This window comes from Macrobrachium nipponense, chromosome 2 (genome assembly GCF_015104395.2).
Source record: "Macrobrachium nipponense isolate FS-2020 chromosome 2, ASM1510439v2, whole genome shotgun sequence".
NCBI classification, from domain to species: Eukaryota; Metazoa; Arthropoda; class Malacostraca; order Decapoda; family Palaemonidae; genus Macrobrachium; species Macrobrachium nipponense.
The window spans coordinates 9909206-9914236 of NC_087201.1; the positions used below are offsets into that span (position 1 = coordinate 9909206).

General features: G+C 34.7%; 1 long non-coding RNA gene across 1 annotated transcript; it reads left to right on the forward strand.

Annotated features, from left to right (window-relative positions):
* Positions 1-808: 808 nt before the first annotated feature.
* On the forward strand, positions 809-2242 carry LOC135221385 (uncharacterized). The gene is made up of 4 exons (XR_010315910.1): positions 809-1070; positions 1366-1428; positions 1738-1800; positions 2145-2242. It is a non-coding gene; the product is annotated as an uncharacterized LOC135221385 (long non-coding RNA).
* The last annotated feature ends 2789 nt before the right edge of the window (positions 2243-5031 follow it).

Here is a 5031-nt window from a genome sequence, read left to right on the forward strand (position 1 = left end):
ATTAGTGTTTCGTATATTCGTGGGGTCTCTCTCTCTCTCCCTTTGTTTTAGTGTTTCACATCTGGGTCTCTCTTTCACTCTCTCTCTCTCTCATCCTTTGTTTTATGTTTCGCATTCTCTCTCTTTCTCTCTTCTCTCTCTCGCTCTAAAAATGAATCTATTCATCTTTGAAAGCTATAGTAAGTAAAGCGCTCTCTCTCTCTCTCTCTCTCTCTCTCTCTCTCTCTCTCTTGCGATATAAATAATTCCTCTATCTCTGAAAGCTGTAGTAAGTAAAGTTCTCTCTCTCTCTCCTCTCTCTGTTGTGCGTAAACATCTCTCTCCCCCCCTCCCTCTCTCTTTTGTTGTGCGTAAACACCTGCGTGACCGACCTTGGAAGTGGCTGGGATCCCATATATTGACATTTGATCCATTTCCTTTCGAATGCCCCTTTCGTGTGTGTTTTTTTTTTTTTTTTTTTTCATAAGCAAAGTTATATGGTAAACATTGCGAAGAGAACAGGGTGCATGCTAGTATAGTTTGTTTTATTACTGGAATATGTTGGAGGGTGGTGTGTTGTATCCCGTACGTGCCCCGGGGTAATGTTTGTGCTGATTCCGTTTGAGTGCTCATTTCTATTTTTTTTTTTTTTTCGAGTGCTCATTTCTAATTTTTTTTTTTTCGAGTGCTCATTTCTAATTTTTTTTTTTTCGAGTGCTCATTTCTAATTTTTTTTTCAAGTGCTCATTTCTAATTTTTTTTTCTTTTTTTTCGAGTGCATATTCGAATGTTTTGCTTTTTTTTCAGTCATGGCTTCTAGGCACGCAGAGGTCTGAGTACGGCCTAAATCAATGAAGTCATTGCTCAATATGAAAGTGATGATTTTGATGGCAGTTACGTCTCATTTGGCTGACACGCAGCAGGGACATCTTCCTGCCATTGGCCACGTCAAGCTGCGCAAGCGTGTTCGCTGCCGAAGTTGCCCATCTAGAGACGACCACAAGACGAACACAGCATGTTTGCGATGCAACGGGCCCGTCTGCCTACAGCATCAAACTGTCTTGTGTCCGAAGTGTGTGCCTCGTACGTAGGTAAGTTACATCACGAAACTTTTTTACAACTTGTGTGCATAAATGCTATAATTTTAATCTTTACAAAATATATATCATCCATTTTTTTACCTAAAATACTGCAATAGTTTATTTTTCATTTTTGTCGATATTTCCAAATATTCTGAAATATTCCCTTTTCGAAATATTTCTTTTTGATGACTGCAAAATAATTTTCAAACATCCAGCAAGCCACCATAATAGTTTTATGCAAATCAATGCATAATTATATAGCTAAGTAACACATTGAAAATTTCACTCCATTCCTCCATTTCAGGTAGCAAATTTGGCCGTCGCACTTGTCGTGGGTGGGACCCCATTTACTGAACATATCCATTAGGTAAGTTTCATACCGCTATATATTCTTGTTTTCTATAGAGTTTGTGATATTCTTGTAGATTTTCATGCATAAATATCATATCTTATAGTAGTTACAGCCATTTTTATAAGAAATTTTCATGGTAAAACAAGGAGGTCAACAAATGACCTTTACATTAGAGTAAGTTTTATGGGTCAGATTTTTTTTTTTGATGATTGCAAAATAATGTTGAAATGTCCAGCAATCTACAATAATAGTCTTATGCAAATCTACGCATAATTAGGTAACTAGATAACACATTGAAAATTACATTCCATTCCTCCATTTCAGGTAGCAAATTTGGCCGTCGCACTTGTCGTGGGTGGGGGCCCATTTACTGTATATATCAATTAGGTAGGTTGCATACCGCTATATATTCTTGTTCTCTATAGAATTTGTGGTATTCTGGTAGATTTTCATGCATAAATACCATATCTTATAGTAGTTACAGCCATTTTTATAAGAAATTTTCATGGTGAAAATAGCAGGTAAAAAGTGAACTTTAGATTTGGCCCCTGATATAACAGCTAATATCATCTTTGTCCAAATATTTTTACATAATTACTTTTTAGGATAATATGACTTTATTCTGTATAAAAATCAGCCACTTCCTAATTCATTTAGGTACAAAAAAAATTCGTTGTAAAATTTGCCAGTTTTTGGAGGCAAAAAAAAATTACCTTTATTTCTCTTTTCAGATTTTGACCTCTATGGGTCCGACACCTTTTCTGGCTGTGGAGACTTGTAAATTGTAGTTTTAGGAAGGATTCCCTCAATTTATTTTCTTATATAGGATATTTTGATATATATAAATTTTTGTAAACTATTTTTTGTTATATACTTATTTTTTAAAAATATTTGTAATAAATATCAAATTTGTAGATGGGTATTATTTATCTCTTCAGTAGTATATTATTATCTTTAAACTAATTTTAGAAACTATAATGTACAGCAAAAATGAAGTTACTGATTTTTGGCAAATTTTTCTAAACGCTCGGGTCGAGGTTGACCCACATTACCTTTAACGGGGTAGCGAAATAGCGATACCTGTCCAGGGTTAAAGTAATACATAATCATTTAAGCTCACTTCTGGGTATTGTATATTCATCAAATACATTATTTACTCAATGCATAAATAATTTCAAATAGACACACAGTTTGAATGCCTTTCGCGCATAGGAGTTTTCAAGAACTCTTTTATCGAGTGGCACCTCACGCAAATAGAGACCTGTTCCAAATCACTTTAAAAAAGCGCTGGAAAACAGTAAGCGTTTCACAATGTGCCTTTGTTGCGAAGAAGAGACGATTTGCAGAGAGCCTCTTGGTGAAGTGGAAGGCGATTAGCAGCCAAATATAACCGGGGCAGGATTCGGCTGTAGCAGTGGAGAAAGCGAAGATGCGAATTAGCACAACCTCTTGATAAGGCTCTCCATGATTTCGTTATATTAGCCTCATTTATGAGAATGGATGATGAGATGACGGAGAGAAAGATGGAAAATCTGCATACAGAGAGAGAGAGAGAGAGAGAGAGAGAGAGAGATAGAGAGAGAGAGAGAAAATAATTTCATCCAGTTGTCCCTGTGTAAGTACTTTTCAGGTTATCTCCAAATAACTTAAAGGGCAAACATTCTTTATTCACTTCTAACGTGTGCCCTCTCTCTGTTGTCATTTTTACTCAGATGACAAAAATCCTTATTGTTTCTCTTTCTTCTGTTCATGTAGGGGTAGATAACTTTACTTTATTCATCACATACGGCATAAATAACCTATAAATACACTATTTCTTTTTAGATACTCAAAAACGTGCGTAGATAAACAATATATGCATAAATAGCATATATATATATATATATATATTATATATATATATATATATATATATATATATATATATATATATATATATATATATATATATTGGAGGATAATCAAATGATAACATACACACGCGGATGCGCAGGTACACATACACGCGTGTACTTCTTGTGTGTATGTTAACTATATTTCTCGTCTATGAAACAGAAATGTAAATGTTGAACGCAAGAAAAAAACTTGAATAAAGCTAAGCGATCTTTATAAGGGTTCTAATTACATCCCTTATTTTAACAGCTGACATCATACTTTGAACTAGGGAAAGTCACAAAGCGATGTAATCGCTTTGTGAACGAAAACGGCTAATCTGTTCTGATGTGAGTTATAAAAAAAACTAATTTAAACAGGAAGAAGAATATTCACTGCCACTCAGACTTCTAAAGCAATGCTAATCTGTTATCCTTTATCTGTCTGTGAATCCTGTATGGAAATAGAAGCCTTTCAAAACTAACGTTATAGTCTCAGTAAAAAGGCTGAAATTGCAATGTTGTCTTCCTTTTTGTCTGTCTGTTAAGAGTTTTACCTATATCAACTATTGATTGAATGTTCACGCCTTTGCTTAGTAATGGTGCCCCTGCCTACTGGGTCAATATCAATATCCTTCGCTGGATCATTAATTATAAGGCCTAACATCTAATTCAAACGTCTTAATCAAATGCTGGATCAATAACTACATGGCCAAACATCTAATTCAAACATTCGATTTAAATGCTGGATTAATAACTACACGGCCAAACATCTAATTCAAACATCTGATTCAAATGCTGGATCAATAACTTCATGGGCAAACATCTAATTCAAATATCCAATTCAAATGCTGGATAATAACTTCATGGCCAAACATCTAATTCAAACATCTAATTCAAATGCTGGATCAATAACTTCATGGCCAAACATCTAATTCACACATTCGATTCAAATGCTGGATCAATAACTTCATGGCCAAACATCTAATTCAAACATCCAATTCAAATGCTGGATCAATAACTACATGACCAAACATCTAATACAAACATCTAATCCAAATGCTGGATCAAAAACTGCATGGCCAAACTTCTAATTCAACCGTCTAATTCAAATGCTGGACCAATAAGTACATGACCAAACATCTAATTCAAACGTCTAATTCAAATGCTGAATCAATAAATACATGACCAAACATCTAATACAAACATCTAATCCAAATGCTGGATCAATAACTACATGACCAAACATCTAATGCAAATGCTGGATCATTAACCACATGGCCAATCACCTAATTCAAACATCCGATTCAAATGTTGGATCAATAACTACATGACCAAACGTCTAATACAAACATCTAATCCAAATGCTGGATCAATAACTACATGACCAAACATCTAATGCAAATGCTGGATCATTAACTACATGGCCAATCACCTAATTCAAACATCCGATTCAAATGTTGGATCAATAACTACATGACCAGACATCTAATACAAACATCTAATCCAAATGCTGGATCAATAACTATCAAAGACCAAACATCTAATACAACATCCTAATAAAAAAGCTGGATCAATAATACATGGCCAAACTTCTAATTCAAACGTCTAATCCAAATGCTGGATCAATAACTACATGACCAAACATCTAATACAAACATCTAATCAAAATGCTGGATCAATAACTGCATGGCCAAACATCCAATTCAAATGCTGGCAGGAAACACACTGGCGATGCAGAATTCCC